Source organism: Lepisosteus oculatus, unplaced genomic scaffold, assembly GCF_040954835.1.
Source record: "Lepisosteus oculatus isolate fLepOcu1 unplaced genomic scaffold, fLepOcu1.hap2 HAP2_SCAFFOLD_40, whole genome shotgun sequence".
In the NCBI taxonomy this organism is placed as follows: Eukaryota; Metazoa; Chordata; class Actinopteri; order Semionotiformes; family Lepisosteidae; genus Lepisosteus; species Lepisosteus oculatus.
The window spans coordinates 2,239,663-2,256,948 of record NW_027167934.1 but is presented as its reverse complement, the minus strand read 5'-3'; the positions used below and the strand labels follow the sequence as shown (position 1 = coordinate 2,256,948).

At 43.4% G+C, this 17,286-nt stretch overlaps 5 non-coding genes across 5 annotated transcripts; 1 reads left to right on the top strand and 4 right to left on the bottom strand.

The window, feature by feature from the left end:
- Positions 1 to 4,433: 4,433 nt before the first annotated feature.
- trnar-ccu (transfer RNA arginine (anticodon CCU)) lies at positions 4,434 to 4,506 on the bottom strand. The gene has a single exon. It is a non-coding gene; the product is annotated as a tRNA-Arg (tRNA).
- A 3,698-nt stretch (positions 4,507 to 8,204) lies between these two features.
- On the bottom strand, positions 8,205 to 8,278 carry trnat-agu (transfer RNA threonine (anticodon AGU)). The gene has a single exon. It is a non-coding gene; the product is annotated as a tRNA-Thr (tRNA).
- A 378-nt stretch (positions 8,279 to 8,656) lies between these two features.
- trnas-gcu (transfer RNA serine (anticodon GCU)) lies at positions 8,657 to 8,738 on the top strand. The gene has a single exon. It is a non-coding gene; the product is annotated as a tRNA-Ser (tRNA).
- Positions 8,739 to 14,963: 6,225 nt separating this feature from the next.
- On the bottom strand, positions 14,964 to 15,105 carry LOC138228194 (U4 spliceosomal RNA). Its single transcript, XR_011185280.1, has one exon. It is a non-coding gene; the product is annotated as a U4 spliceosomal RNA (small nuclear RNA).
- A 115-nt stretch (positions 15,106 to 15,220) lies between these two features.
- Positions 15,221 to 15,333, bottom strand: LOC138228410 (U5 spliceosomal RNA). The gene has a single exon (XR_011185490.1). It is a non-coding gene; the product is annotated as a U5 spliceosomal RNA (small nuclear RNA).
- Between the last annotated feature and the right edge of the window lie 1,953 nt (positions 15,334 to 17,286).

Sequence of the window (17,286 nt, the reverse complement as noted above, 5' to 3'; positions counted from 1 at the left end):
AGGAAGAGGTAACCCCCTCCCCCGGGGCCCAGGGACAACAGGAAGAGGCAGCACAGGAAGTCGGAACCCCCTCCCCCGAGGCCCAGGAACAACAGGAAGAGGCAGCCCAGGAATTGGAGCCCCCCTCCCCCGAGGCCCAGGAGCAACTGGAGGTCCCCGAAACTCCTGGAGAAAGGGAAGAAAGGAGCCTTCCCGAAGCGGTGGCGGAGAGTATCCTCGAGGAAGACGAGGATTACTTCGAAGCCGCCCTGGAGCCCGGACTGATGGTAGGGCTGGACCTCTCCAGCATGTTTACCTTTCAGTCCCCAGCGAGACCTGGAGGGAGCCCAGCATATTCCCCCCAGGACCCGAACGAGAGGAGTTACATCTAGGCTAAACAGTGCCCAGATGTAGACTCCCAAGTTTCTACTGTAAGCACAGAGAGGAGGTTTAACTTTCACTTGTTCAATCATGACTGTGAAACTTACCTTTCTAACAACTAACGTGAGAGGGCTGAGAGACCCGGTGAAAAGACGGGGAGTCTTTCATGATCTGGCCTCAAAGTCTTTCTCAGTTTGTTTCTTACAGGAGGTCCACCTGAAGGATGAAAGCGACAAGCTGACATTCACCAGGGAATGGACGAAGGGAGAATCATGCTGGAGCGTAGGAGGGGTCCACTCTTCCGGAGTGGGAATTCTCCTCGGAAACCCAGAGATGACACTGGTTTCCTCCTTCTCGGTGGTGCAGGGCCGGATCCTGGTCGCAGACGTTCACTCTGCTGCCCACGTCAGAGTACAGAATCTGAATCAGTTGAGAGCAATTAATGTCTATGCTCCGACAGAACCCTCTATCTGGAAGGAAGTGTCGAAGCAGGAATTTACGTCATCCTACCACTGCAGCACGGGGAATAGAGGGAAATGAGCCAAGCAACCGCGGGGATCCTATGGAAATCGTTATCAATCGTCTCATGGCATGTCGTTTCTGTAACACTTCATATTTGTCGTCTTCTTCTTCTAGCTTGAGGTTTTGAAGAATTTCATGACAGACAAGGGATCCGTCGGGAACAAAGGGCGTTGTGAGAAAACCGTAGCTTATTTTCAGCAGCAGAAATACAACCCTTTAAATACAAGATGACAGAACAATGACAAAGGGCATGCCCGGAGGAACTCATGCACTACAGAGGAAAGGGGGCGGGCACGTACAGTTCACATTCAAGCCACAAGTACTCTTCTCGGATGTTGCACAAACAAATCCTAACGTCTTGAAAGCATTGCAGCATGTTTGTGTCCAACTTCCCGTGGCTGCAGGACGACTGACACGAAAGGACAAACACAATCTGTGGCGTTTAGCGTGACATAGTCTTGCAGGCATCGTGCTGTCTCACTGCAATACTACACCGCTGGAGGAAGTCCATCTGGCCATGAAACTCATTTGAACGTCTAGCTACAGCAACTAACAATATCATGATTTATTCAGGATGTGTGGAATCAGCACGTCCCGGAGACAGCTTCCGAAATCGTGAGCATTCTCTGGTGGTGTCCTGCAGGCCTCCTGTGGGCGTGCGTTAGTGTTATAGTGGTGAGCATAGCTGCCTTCCAAGCAGTTAACCCCGGTTCATTTCCCAGCCAATGCAGTGGTGAATGTTTTCAAATGCTGTCATGAGCCTTGGATTGTGACTAGCAAAGCAAAGCCTTTTGAAAGACTGCAAAACGGAATTGAAGGAGAATCTTACAGGGGATTCTGAGCGGTGTCTGCATACACGCAGTCCGATACAGGTGCTGAAAGCTTGAGCTACTCTCAATATCATGCTGCCTTTCCCCGGAGTAAAACTGTTACATTGAAAGAATGCTTCTCGCAGGTTCAAAACGGGACCCTTGTTAATTGAAGAAATCAATGATTTCGAATGAATTCTGTATGCGTTAAAAGACAGATTTTTAGCCCATCGCCTTAACCACTCAGCCACGACTACAGCAAGCCCTGCTGCCGCTGCGTTCTTGCTACAATCTTACCTGGATCGCGAAGCACCGGCAGAGGCCTATTTCAAAGTCGTTCTCCGTTTCAAAAAAACATTTCCAAAATACAAGCCTTGCAGACAGACACGCCTCAGAGGACTTAAGGGTGGCTTCATGTCGGAATGATAAAGTCTCCCCGTCCGGACATGAAAATGCCACTTTGTTACACACAAAAAAAGAAATGCAGAGAAGCCCACAAGCATTTCAAAAGCCACACCACGCCGCACTTGAAATAGCTCTTACATTAGTGGTAGACGCAGGATTCGCCTTTTTATTTACGCTCTTACCAACGCGATGGAAAGCAAAACAAAGCAAAGCAGAGCAAAACAAAATGAACAAACGAAACCCCTCACGTCCCGCACTTGCATATAACGCCGTTACGTCCCCAAGCGGTATTGTACGTCATCCTAGCACTGTACCTCGGGGCGTACGGTATATGATAACGAGCACACGCCAAGAATTGTCTCGAATCACTCCCTACAGCTGTAAGGCGCCTTGGAGCATGCACCCCCAACATTCTTCTTTGCGGATCTGTGAAAGGTAAACTCTTGAGCAAACTCTGAACCAGCTCTAAGGAAACTAATCCGATTAGACATTACTTTGACTCATCCTTTAAGGGACCCTTGTTAATTGGAGAAATCAATGATTTCTAATGAATTCTGTATTCGTTAAAAGGCAGCTATACACAGAAAACATGCAGGACACTGCTCATGATGTTTCCCGAGCCGAAACACAGTGCGTTTTTCCAAGCCATCTGACAAAGCCCGCCCACTGAAAACTGCAGCAGATCGTGTAAAGACGTTCAACTTTGTAACTACTGCACGCACAGGAAGCAGAATAAATTCCTCTTTTCAAACTGTCAAAGGTTTGCTTTGTGAACGCTGTAGGACATCGCACAATCTCTTTTGAACGGGGACAAACTATTTCTTATGGGGTGCAGTCAGTACAGACGTTTAAAAAGCTCCACTCATGCCGACGATGCAGCATGAAGAAAAGCAACCTAACGTTTGCTTTCCTAGCACTGTTGCAACCTAGCACTGTTGCATTCCCCGCATCAGTAGCTAAGAGGATATCATTTACGACTCTTGTTAATACAGTTTCAGAAACCAGACTGAAATTTCTCAAGTATATTATTTGAATCCAGATACGATTGACGTTGGGCAACAACTATTCTCTCAAGACTTTTAGATTGAAATGGGACCTTTGAGACAGGCCTGTAGTTGTTAAGAACTTGTGGATCCAAATTTGACTTCTTAAGGAGCAGTCTAACAACCGCTACCTTAAATTGATCAGGTACAACGCCTGACGCAAGCGATGCATTCATCATACTAATTATAGGTCCTGCCAGTCCTTCGAGGGAATCTTTGACTAGCTGAGTGGGGATGGGATCTAGCGAACAGGTGGTTGACTTTGTCTTACGTCTGTGTTCATGAGTCCACCATAAGAAGAAATCTGAACAGGAGTGGTGATCATGCGAGGTCACCACGGAGGAAACCACTACTCTCCCCCCAAAAAAAACCACCACTGCCCCTCTCAAGTTTGCTAAAGACCACATGGATCTTCCACAGCAACTCCTGGAACAATGTTCTGTGGACAGACGTGACAAAAGTTAAACTTGTTGGTAAATGTGCACAGCGTTATGTTTGGAGATAACAAAACACTGCATACCAACTCCAAAACCTCATCCCACCTGGGAAGCACGGCGGAGGCTGTACGGCTTGCAATCATCGAGGGACCGATGAATTCCAAGATGTATCAGGAAATTCTACAGCAGAATGTCAGGGTGTCTGCCTGTGATCTAAAACTCGAAAGACGCTGGGTCATGCAACATGACAAAAACAAAGGAGTACATCAACAACAGAGTGGCTGAAACAGAAGAAATTCCGTATTTTGGGATGGCCAAGTAAGAGTCCTGACCCCAAACCCATTGAAGTGCTGTGGCGTGATCTGAAGCAGGCCATTCAGCGCAAGACATCCCAAAAATATACATGAACTGAAACAGTTTTGCATAGAGGAATAGGCCAAAATACCTCCTAACCGCTGCTCAGGTCTGACCAGCCGCTACAGAAAGTGGGGGTTGAGGTTTTTGTCAATAAAGGAGGTTCCACTAGCTCCTTAATATAAAGGATCACGTACTTTTTCCATCAATGACCTTGATTGTTTAAACCATTTGTTCAATAAAGAAACAGCAATGTCAAATGTTGGGCGTGTGTTGTTTGTTAAATCAGATTCTCTTTATTAATTATTATGACTTATTATGATAAAGATAAGATCACATGTTAGGAGCCATTCATGCAGAAATCCACATCATTCCGAAGGGCTGTTTACAAAAGTTTTTCTCCCAACTGTATGTGAGAGAAAAGCAGAGACGCTCACTGAGTAAGGTGGGGTTGCAGCTTTGCAAATCGCAAGGACATTTGTACACTCAAAAATGGACAGGAGCACCCCAGGTGGGACTCAAACCCACAATCCCTGGCTTAGGAAGCCAGTGCCTTATCCATTAGGCCACTGGGGCAAACGGGGTGGTGGGTCGATCACGCTGATGAAGAGCCAGTTTTTTTTTCCTTTGCTTTTTCAAAGGGATCCCCAAAATTAGGGAAGTTAGGCAGCAGAAGGTTTACTGTGACCTGAGAAGGACCGGCATCCAATCACGGTGGTACACACACACACACGCTCTCACTCATCTGAGCTACACGGCTACCAAGATGATCTCAGGTGCGCCGAGCTGTTACGGAACATATTGAACTGATCGACGGCGAATTGTCTCAGACAGGCTTTTCACCTCAGAGCTCCCTGACTGACAGTGATCAGCTAGGTAGTGAAACAGTCAGCTGCTTCTAAGCCTTAAACAGCTGCATCTCGGCGCTTCCACGGAGAGATGATTTGAAAGCCGAACATCGCCCATTGGGAACACCTTACTATCACTAGTTTAAGAGACTCTTAAGGTCTTCCAGAGGTGCCTGTCTAATACCATGCACTTTGCAAGCTATAGGTGTTTAGGCTGAGGCAGAATGCCTGTTAACAAAATGTTTTTCTAAAGGAGCCTCGCACTCTTTTCCAAGCAATGGTCACCATCCCCACCGAGTGTCACAATGTAGTCATGTCCTAGGACATCACCTGTTAGTCTCCATTTGTCTGCCACCAACACTTTAGGTTACGGAGTCACAACCGCACCCCGGAGACCAGAGGAGCCATTGGCGTTCTGGCGGCGCAGATTGGGCTGAAGGTGGGACGCTTGAATCTCGCTGTTGGAGGCCGTCTGAAACTGACCCAAGCCTTTCCCTTGAATTAAATGTAAATAAGAAATGAACCCCAGATGCTCATGGAATCAATCACGTGTTTCCTTTGAGCCGTTTCAGAGACTGCTCCAGAGTTTACCTTGCACAGATGCGCAAAGATTAATGATGGGGGTGCACGCTTCCAGGCGTCTTACAACTGTAGGGACTGATTAGAGACAATTCGTAGCTTGTGCTCATTTCCCTCTATTCCCCGTGTTGCAGTGGTAGGATGACGTAAATTCCTCCTTCGACACGTAACGGTATTATAATCAAGTGCAGGAGCTGAGGGCTTTAGTTTTGTTTCGTTTTCCATGGCGTTCGTAAGCGCGCAAATCAAAGGCAATTCCTGCGTCTAACACGAATGTAAATGCTTTTGAAAGTGCAGTGTGGTGCAGCTTGTAAAATCCTTTTCCACATTTGTGGTTTGTTGATGTTTTTTCTGTCTGCCAAAGTTGCATTTAGACATCCGGACTGGGGGACTTTATCATTTGAACGTGAAGCCAGCCTTAAACCCTCTGAGGCGTGTTTGTCTGCCGGCACGAATCTTGTGAAAGGTATTTTTTTTTTTAACGGAGAGCGACTTTAAAAAGGTTTCCGCAGCCACCTCGCACTCCGTGTTAGATTATAGGAGGAATGCGGCGGCAGCGAGCTCGCTTTTGTCATGGCCGAGTGGTTAAGGCGATGGACTCGAAATGCGTTGGGGCTTCCCCGCGCAGGTTCGGAACTTGCCGACTCCGGCGTCTGCCGCACGTCGCCTTGTGCCTGCGCGGCAAAGGCAAAGTGCCGCTTCTCCTTTCCCGGTACTGTAAAAACGCTAAATCGCTTGGACCCGCTGCCATGGAAAGCAGTTCTTCAGATTACCACACATTCTGCGTTCGCACCTCTGGTGCTCTACTTATGCCTTTGAAAACCTAATGAATAAAGCTGAAAGAACCAACACGATATGTAGGTGCTCGTAAAGCACGCAGTAAAGAACTGTTAACAGCAAGGGTTTCAGTGGGTTAACTGAGGCGAAGGCGTGATCGCTAATTGTTGACTTTTTATTTGGTGTTAGAAACACTCTTACTGTGCATGACGTGCAACAAATGTAGCCACAGAAATTGCATCACGCTTTCATGTATGCTATTGCAGACACCAACGTTGCCTAGATAGAAAACCGAAATAGCCGTGGGTTTACTTGCTGGTCTGAAGGATCTCTCTTCGAATCTCTATCATTTGTCAATGGAAGTAAAAGGCGCTGCAATTTCATACGTTCAGAATCAAACTCGCAGCTGTTGTTCGACTTTATTTCTTGACTAATTACAACTGAGTGTCGCATGAGCAGTTACGTAAACTTGTCTGGTATATTTGAACACAAATGCCGTTCTTCAATTAAAACTAACAGTACATTGTCAGTGACATTCAGTTCTATACAAACAAGAGACAGACAAGAGAATATTTCTACCTTTCATGTGGACTACGTGTTGACTTACTGATCGGAATAATTGAAAAGTTCGGGTTCATAGCCGATGCAGTGCGTGCTAATTAGAACAACAGCAACGCTGAGCTCTCAGCACCGTACTGAGCCCAGGTGTTTTTCTAAAGCTGTCAGGTGCAGTTCATTTACATGAAGGAAATCTCTTACTGGGTACAATTACAATACAGTAAGTAGCACAGGCTACTTAGGGAGTAGCCTGATGCGTTTAAAAACGACCCGAGCCAGGCAGAAGTCGAACCTACAATCTCCTGATCCGTAGTCAGACGTGTTATCCATTGCACCACTGACCCTGGTGCAACACTGCAGGACTGCAACCCGGTGAGCTCAGCACTGCAACTAGTAAAATACCCCCGGTCCATTCTTTTCCAAAAGTGAGAAACACCTGTTTTCTACATTTTGTCTGTTTTAAAACCATATCTCTTTAAACCAAACCAAGAGTTTGTCTTTTGCTCTGATATTCTGATTCATTTCGATTTCAAAGAAAAAAAAACTACCTTCCAAAGCATCATAAAATTGTCCCTTCTTCCAGACTCTACTTCTCTCTTGTAGTAGTACAGCAGACCTTTCCAGGTGAGCAGATCACAGAGTCCGAAATGAGCTTCCTCCATCAAGCAAAGTACCTGAATATGACTCTGTCATCATAAAAGCGCCCCTGTAATAAAGAAATTCAATCTGAAATCAAGAGGGCAGTTGCCTACTGAAATACAAGAAGTCATCAATTTTAACCTAGCAACACATTAAAGGCTGCATCTATACAAGTACGATTCTAGAAATACTCACCAGATTACGTTTTAAGAAGGAACTGCGCTTCAGGTTCTGCCGAGATCTTAACTCGGATGGCAGGATTCAGAGTCCGGAGTGCGGACTGATTGCGCACGGAGGGTCCATATACTGTGGATCCCTCAGTGATCTTCCGCGTATTCAAACCGCCAGCGTGTGACTCCCCTGTCCCCGTGACCTCATTGCTCTGCTCTCTCCTCTGTGCAGCCGAGCCCGATTCACGGTAAAGTGAAAAAAAATATGCCCTCAACGTGAGATTTACTCTGGAGCGAGGATAGATGTTACCTTTTTATCATTGAACAGGATGTATGTGATGTGGCGACTAGGTTCAATTTTGTATCCTCTTTAAAAGATTAAGGACTGGGGTGAGCGTGATTTACCACCCTTTCAGCTAAGAACCCGACGTGCGCACCGTTTAAGCTGCATAGACTCGGTCGTTTAACTCTTCTCCATTAGGAGGGTTAAGGTTAAAGAAAAAAAACATTGCTTACTTCTTTTTTTTTTGCCAGCTGCTAGCGCTGATTAGCAAGGTTTGTATTTCATGTTTTGCAAGTTGCATCCATTTTAAGAAAAACAAGTCGTGTTAAAGACAGGAAATGAATACTTGCATTTAATTAAGTCTAGCCGTAGGCGGTTGTCCATAATGACCAGTTCTGTTCGAGAAGACAGAACAAAAAAAGGCACTGCTGGGATTCAGACCCAGGGTCTCCTGTTTACTAGACAGGCGCTTTAACCAACTAAGCCACAGCGCCCCGGGAGCACTGTCCTTTTGCAGCCACTTGGACACACCACTCAGACACATCTGCATTCGGTGTGTGCTCCGCCTGCTCGCTGAGCAAGTTGCCACCTTTACATACAATAGCAACATCGACACCAAGAGAAAGGATGACAAATGGCTTTTATCTGGAACTTTTCATGTCCAAGGAGCTCAATGTGCTTTCTGTGTACAACAGGGCCACTGAACTCCACGCTGGCCACTGAACCACAGCAGTGGCTTGCTGGCTTGACATCTCCCAAGGAAAATGTTGAAATCGCATGTGGAACAGGAAAATGACCCTCGAGTACGAGGGAAAAAAAAGAAAAAGATCATCTGGAGCGCGCCAACCCAGTTAGGACAGCCCAGTGTTGTTGACGAGGTGGCCGAGTGGTTAAGGCGATGGATTGCTAATCCATTGTGCTTTGCACGCATGGGTTCAAATTCCATCCTCGTCTGTTTCTATTCTGTCTTTGATCCCTATTGCTCAATGCACAGTGAAAGCATTGCATACATGTGTCTGACAATGAGAAATGGGCCCCTGAGACAGTCATTTGCCTGTTTCACAAATGATTGTATTTTACTAGAGATTCTGTTTGGGATTCAGATGTGCATTCGGACAGCAATCCCTTTCAAGAAATGATACGTTCTGGATGAGGTCAAAGGTGCATCATTTGGACACTTTGTGGGCTTGAAATACAAAGAAAATCATGTTCTATGGTACAAGATAAATACAAAACTTAAGCTTTTATTATAATTAGATTTGCTTATAAAGCATAAGCAATCATTTATTACATTAATATATGTAAAAATAACATTTTAGCATCATACGTTTAGTATATTTAGTCCCTAATGCTGAAAGAAATGATCATAGAACATGACTTCTAACCTTACCTGCGGTGTTTTTGATCCCTATTGCTCAATGCACAGTGAAAGCATTGCATACATGTGTCTGACAATGAGAAATGGGCCCCTGAGACAGTCATTTGCCTGTTTCACAAATTATCGTATTTTACTAGAGATTCTGTTTGGGATTCAGATGTGCATTCGGACAGCAATCCCTTTCAAGAAATGATACGTTCTGGATGAGGTCAAAGGTGCTGGAACACTGTATTTAGGATGTGTTTGCAGTTATTCTGTGTTTCTAGCTTCAACCCAGTGATATATATATATATATGCTCACTGATCTTTTGGTACATGCCCAGGGCAATAATCATTATGAGGATTTATTTCCATATGTGCTAGAGGTAGTGTTGTGAAATTCTTCAACACACTGGATCGCAGGTTTAAACCTGCACTCTTACTCCTTAAATACCAACAAATGCAGATATGTAGCAATCATATTGTAGCGGACACTCATTTGCCTGTTTCACAAATGATCATATTTTACTAGAGATTCTGTTTGGGATACGGATGTGCATTCTGACAACAATCTCTTTCAAAAAATGATTTTACCTTATCGCAGCTTTGCCCCTCTTGCCTCTTTGGAAAATATCTCCATCTTGTGGTCGTTGTTGGTAATGTCTAGACAATATCTCCATCTTGTGGTCGTTGTTGGTAATGTCTAGACAATATCTCCATCATGTGGTCGTTGTTGGTAATGTCTTCTTATGCCCTTTTTTTATTTCAATTCTTTATTAGTTGATTCTAGAATCTCTACAATAGAGCTGAAAATATCAGTTTTGTAGCAGACAATATGACATTAGTTATAGTCCAATTAAGACTTTATTACCCTGTTTGTAACATAACAAATTAAAATTGATTAAAACTAAGTTTGGAACACCAGGGAACATAAAAAATGATTTTTAGGAAAACCATGAGGTTCTCTGTGTCCGATGCCTGCAAGGGGAGAAAGCTAGAATCCTTTGCTTTTTCAAAATTTGAAAATAAACATCATATAACAACAGCTTTCATTCCTAGGAGTGAAAAATAACCATTTTTGAAGACATATTAGTTTCTAAAACACTACAATAAAGTTAAAAACATCCGTTTTATATTACTTTTAGTATTTTTAGTGAAATTAGTCATTTATTGCACTATTTTTAATATAATCTCTAATTAAAAGTGAATAGAATTAAGTTTGGAGCAACAAGGAACACAAAAAAAAAAGATTTTAAGGAAAAAAATGATGTCTTCTGTGCCAGGTGCCTGCAAGGGGAGAAAGCTAAAATCCTACCCAGGCTCCTGGAGCTCTGTCCTGGCTAAAGGAGGGTGAATCCATCCCCTTCAAAGCTCCATGAAAAAATGATCATTTAAAATTTGAAAAAAAAAACATCATATAACAACAGTTTTCATTCATAGGAGTGAAAAACAACCATTTTTGAAGACATATTAGTTTCTAAAACACTACAATAAAGTTGAAAATATCCGTTTTATATTACATTAATTTTTGTGAAATTAGTCATTTATTGCACTATTTTTAATAAAATCTCTAATTAAAAGTGATTAAAATTAAGTTTGGAACAACAAGGAACACAAAAAAAAAAGATTTTAAGGAAAAAAATATTGTCTTCTGTGCCAGGTGCCTGCAAGGGGAGAAAGCTAGAATCCTACCCAGGCTCCTGGAGCTCTGTCCTGGCTAAAGGAGGGTGAATCCATTCCATTCAAAGCTCCATGAAAAAATGATATTTTTAAATTTGAAAAAAAAAAACATTATAGAACAACATCTCTTGGTCCACAGAGTGCAAAAATCCAACTTTGAAGAAAATCCATTGACTGATCCCCGAATCCTGAAGTTTCTTCGCATGATATCGGGCTTGCAACCACTTTCTGGAAAATGATGAAAAATGCCAAAAATGAAAAAACAGTTATCAATTCTAGAGCCTAAGAGGAAAATAAGACAAATGTATATCTCCAAATAATTTTATGTGCTTCAGAAGAGCCCAGGAAAGTTTTTTGCATACATGAAACCACGCCCGTTTGCACGTAAGCAGACATGGTTGCACACACGACTGCATGAAAGCACGCGTGCATGCAAAATCATCCTGTTGAGCATTTGAATGTTTGTTTTGCTTTCCATCGCGTTGGTAAGAGCGTAAATAAAAAGGCGATTCCTGCGTTGACCACTAATGTAAGAGCTATTTCAAGTGCGCCGTGGTGCGGCTTTTCAAATGCTTAACAGGATGACTTCGCATGCACGCGTGCTTTCATGCAGTCGTTTGTGCAACCATGTCTGCTTACGTGCAAACGGGTGTGGTTTCATGTATGCAAAAAACTTTCCTGGGCTCTTCTGAAGCACATAAAATTATTTGGAGATATACATTTGTCTTGTTTTCCTCTTAGGCTCTAGAATTGATAACTTCTTTTTCATTTTTGGCATTTTTCATCGTTTTCCAGAAAGTGGTTGCAAGCCTGATATCATGCGAAGAAACTTCAGGATTCGGGGATCAGTCAATGGATTTTCTTCAAAGTTGGATTGTTGCTCTCTGTGGACCAAGAGATGTTGTTCTATAATGTTTTTTTTTTCAAATTTAAAAATATCATTTTTTCATGGAGCTTTGAAGGGGATGGATTCACCCTCCTTTAGCCAGGACAGAGCTCCAGGAGCCTGGGTAGGATTCTAGCTTTCTCCCCTTGCAGGCACCTGGCACAGAAGACATCATTTTTTTCCTTAAAATCTTTTTTTTTGTGTTCCTTGTTGTTCCAAACTTAATTTTAATCACTTTTAATTAGAGATTTTATTAAAAATAGTGCAAAAAATGACAAATTTCACACAAAATAATGTAATATAAAACGGATGTTTTTAACTTTATTGTAGTGTTTTAGAAACTAATATGTCTTCAAAAATGGTTGTTTTTCACTCCTAGGAATGAAAGCTGTTGTTAAATGATGTTTATTTTCAAATTTTGAAAAAATCAAAGGATTCTAGCTTTCTCCCCTTGCAGGCATCGGACACAGAGAACCTCATGGTTTTCCTAAAAATCATTTGTTATGTTCCCTGGTGTTCCAAACTTAGTTTTAATCAATTTTAATTTGTTATTATGTTAAAAACAGGGTAATAAGTTTCTAATTGGACTATAAATAATGTCATATTGTCTGCTATAAAACTGATGTTTTCAACTCCATTGTAGAGATTCTAGAATCAACTAATAGAGAATTAAAATAAAAAAGGGCATAAGAAGACATTACCAACAACGACCACAAGATGGAGATGTTGTCTAGACATTACCAACAACGACCACAAGATAGAGATATTGTCCAAAGAGCCAAGAAGGGCAAAGCCGCGATAAGGAGATTGCGGTCAGAATGCACATCCGGATCCCAAACAGAATCTCTAGTAAAATATGATCATTTGTGAAACAGGCAAATGAGTGTCTGCTACAATATGATTGCTACATATCTGCATTTGTTGGTTTTTAAGGAGTAAGAGTGCAGGCGGTTTAAACCTGCGATCCAGTGTGTTGAAGTATTTCACAACACTACCCCTAGCACATCTGGAAATAATTCCTCATAATGATTATTGCCCTGGGCATGTACCAAAAAATCAGTGAGCATATACATATATCGCTGTGTTGAAGCTAGAGACACAGAATAAGTGCAAACACATCCTAAATACAGTGTTCCTGCACCTTGACCTCATCCAGAATTTATCGTTTTTTGAAAGCGATTGCTGTCAGAATGCACAACTGAATCCCAAACAGAATCTCTAGTCAAATTTGATCATTTGTGAAACAGGCAAATGAGTCTCTCAGGTGCCCATTGCTCATTTTCAGACACATTTATGCAATACTTTCACCATGCGTTGAGCAATAGGGATTAAAGATACCAGAGGTAAGGTTTAAAAGTGATTCTGAGGTGCAACACATCAGCGAAACAGCTAGGCATCTGAAATGCGGGGTTTGAGAGCCCTTCAGGGAACACCGTACCCTAAAGGTACCAGAAGTCCACTAGTATAAGCATTAAGTCACTGTCAGCCCTGTTGCAATGTGATTGCTACATATCTTCATTTCTTTGGTTTTTAAGGAGTAAGAGTGCAGGGGGTCTAAATCTGCGATCCAGTGTGTTGAAGTATTTCACAACACTACCTGTAGCCCGTCTGGAAATAAATCCTCATTCTGATTATTGACCTGGGCATGTACCAATAAATCACTGAGTATATATATATATCACTGTGTTGAAGCTAGAGACCTGTATGTAATATGATGCTAAAATGTCATTTTCACATATATTAATGTATTAAATGATTGCTTATGCTTTATAAACAAATCTAATTAAAATAAAATCTTAAGTTTTGTATTTATCTTGTACCATAGAACATGATTTTCTTTGTATTTCAAGCCCACAAAGTGTCCAAATGACGCACTACATGATAAAAGGAAGATTATCACATGCATATCTGTATAATCTTCCTCATGCATTCCTTTCATTACCTTTTAATTTTTAAAATGAACTCAAGTTGTGTATAATGTAATAATTTAAGTAGAATAGATTCAAATAATATAATGATCCAGTGTGTTGCACTACTTCACTGCTTCACTGCTCTATGCCGTCTGGAAATAAATCCTCAGACTGCTTACTGCCCTGGGCTTGTACCAATAAATTACAGGAGCACATCTATATATCACTGCGTTGAAGCAGGAGACACACAATCACTGCAAACACATCCTAAATACAGTGTTCCAGCACCTTTGACTTCATCCAGAACGTATCATTTCTTGAAAGGGATTGCTGTCCGAATGCACATCTGAATCCCAAACAGAATCTCTAGTAAAATACGATCATTTGTGAAACAGGCAAATGACTGTCTCAGGGGCCCATTCCTCATTCGCGCTTCTTTGCTTGCGCCGGAACACACCGAGTGGAGGCGGACAACATAGTCGGCAGGATTCAAACCTGCGCAGAGAGACCCCAATGGATTTCTAGTCCATCGCCTTAACCACTCGGCCACGACTACAGCAAGCCCCGTCCCCACTGCGTTCTTGCTACAATCTTACCTGGATCGCGAGGCGCCGGCGGAAGCCTATTTCAAAGTCGTTCTCCGTTTCAAAAAAACATTTCCAAAATACAAGCCTTGCAGACAGACACGCCTCAGAGGACTTAAGGGTGGCTTCATGTCGGAATGATAAAGTCTCCCCGTCCGGACATGAAAATGCCACTTTGTTACACACAAAATAAGAATCAACAACAGAGAAATGCCCACAACAGCTATACACAGAAAACATACAGGACACTGCTCATGATGTTTCCCGAGCCGAAACAGTGCGTTTTTCCAAGCCATTTGACAGAGCCCGCCCACTGAAAACTGCAGCAGATCGTGTAAAGACGTTCAACTTTGTAACTACTGCACGCACAGGAAGCAGAATAAATTCCTCTTTTCAAACTGTCAAAGGTTTGCTTTGCGAATGCTGCAGGACATCGCACAATCTCTTTTGAACGGGGACAAACCATTTCTTATGGGGCGCATTAAGTACAGACATTTAAAAAGCTCCACTCATGCCGACGATGCAGCATGAAGAAGCGCAACCTAACGTTTGACAGACAAAAGCCGGGCGCCGCTACGAGCAATATGAAATCAAACTGACAGCACACGGCGTTTCGCGCTGACTCAAAAGTGATCTCGACAGACGCTGTTCTCTGCATAACGCTGAAAGAGCTAAAGAGCGTTTCTGTTGAGACGTAACAAGCTCGTTTCATTCTACCATGATGTTACCATGACAAAATCTGTCTTTAAACACCTTCCTCATTCTCTGACGAGACTGTCAAAAATTGCTTTCGCCGATTGCATTGCAAACCAGCGGAAGCGGGGTATTGGGAAAAGTTTTCAACTAGCAATAATCGCGCCTCGGCTAAACCTCACAGGCTACGATACTGCCACTGCGCAAAGCTGACGGTTGCCAGGCAACCGCGGGGATCCTATGGAAATCGTTATCAATCGTCTCATGGCATGTCGTTGCTGAAATGCTTCATATTTCTGTTTTCTCTCTTTGACCAGCCCAGCTGCGCCCCACCCGAAGGCAGGGAAGCACAAAAATTGCATGGAATTCATGCTCCTCTCCACGGAAATCTTTAGTAAAAGGCGAAAGATTTGTACGAGATGAAGAGAAACCAGAGTGTGTGGCTGCACAGCTGCAGGAGCCCAGGCCGCCTTCAAGGCCTCTGCCCTGCCGGTCGTGGTTGGCAATGCACCTGGCCTTACAAATGAGCCAGTGGGGCCCGTTCAGCTCCGGGCTCATCGCCTGCGGCTCTCGGTTTGCAAGCGTGCCCAATCCGTTCGATAACTCGGAAAACACCCGGCCACACTGTGCCAGAAACGACGCACTCTGGGAAGCCGCTATGCAAAGCGAGGTCCCAAGATCCCCTGCAGCCGGACACTTCCCGCCCCCCAAAGAAAAGAGCGCCAATCAGACAGGCGGAGACCGAGGACTCGTAGAGCAGACGGCCACAATCGCCATAACAAGAGCCTAACCCTAACCCTAACCCTCGGAAATCTGTGGCGTTTAGCGTGACATAGTCTTGCAGGCATCGTGCTGTCTCACTGCAATACTATACCGCTGGAGGAAACAGTCCATCTGGCCATGAAACTCATTTGAACGTCTAGCTACAGCAACTAACTATATCATGATTTATTCAGGATGTGCGGAATTAGCACGTCCCGGAGACAGCTTCCGAAATCGTGAGCATTCTCTGGTGGTAGGGGCGTTCAAGATGGCGCTCAGGGGTGGGAGGTAAAGTTTAGTGGTTGAGGAGTTTTTTTTGAGTTTTTCATGACCTGAATGTTAATTTTTGCTTTTTTTGACTACTGAAAAATAAGGACTTAACAGTAGTTGGTAGTTAGATTTAAGAATTTCGATATGAGTAACACTGAGAAAAGAAAAGAGAGTGCTGGGTCTTCGAAGGAGAAATCTAAGATACCTCAATCGTATATGTATAGCACTACAAGAAAATTGATGGCAACTAAAGGGAAAAGTGAAGCAGCTGGAGGGGACGTGGAAAGAGTGCTGGAGATGCGCTCGTACGTGAGCGCTCGCAGCCCAAGTGAGACTCAGAGGAAGAGCCGGAGTCCCTGCCCAGCACACCTGTGAAAACCCCGGCAGCCAAGAGAGGAAGGGGCGAGCTGACGCTGGAGGAGCTCCAGACCAACATCTTCAACATGATGGCACAGAGCAAGGGTGAGCTGAAGGAAATGATTCGATCTAATACAGTCGCAATCGAAAGTCATAAAAAGTCCATGGACTGTGTGTTTAAAGAGGTTGAAGACTTAAAGAGTGAAGTAAAAGTTCTTAAACAAGTAAATACCGAACAAGAAAAGCATATTAAAGAACTTGAATTGAAAGTGAACGATGTAGATAGATACCGCCGATGATGGAATTTAAAATTATTTGGAGTTAAAGAGGAACGTGATAAGGACCTTGTTGCAACAGTGAAGGGTATCTGTAAAAGGACCCTGCCGGACCAGGAGGACGTAATATCGGCCATTGACTTTGTTCACAGGCTCGGGAGAGCGAACATGTCTGAGCGAACTGAGCAAGTGCGCCCCAGATCGATTATAATACAGTTCACCAAGAGGACGGCGAGGGACATACTGTGGCGAGCGGCGAGGGGGAATGAGTATTTGAATGGGAACAAACTGAGGTTTGCAGAGGACCTGTCTGCCGCGGACAGGAGCACCAGGAACCAGCTGTGGCCCCAGGTTGAAGCTGCCAGAAGAGAGGGGAGGAGAGCCTACTTTGTGGGAGCGAGGGCCTTTGTGGACGGGAAGGAGATTTGCTCCCAGTGACTGCTCAGTTAATGATTATGTTTGGTTATATTTGTTATACCAGTATATACTAGTGTTTCTTTAGTGTTAGTTTGGAATGGTGTAGTTAAGTGTTAAGGACTGTTATAGTTCTGGTTCTTTGAAAAACTCAATAGTTTAGACAGTCTTAGAGTTAGTTATTTGCTTTTGTGTATGTCTTTTTCATGAATGCCAGAGGTACTCGAAATGTTGTTAAAAGAAAAACTGTGTGCTGAGTTTTATTTTTTACAGGAAACGCATGCATGTTGAAACTAAAGTTTATAAATAATTGA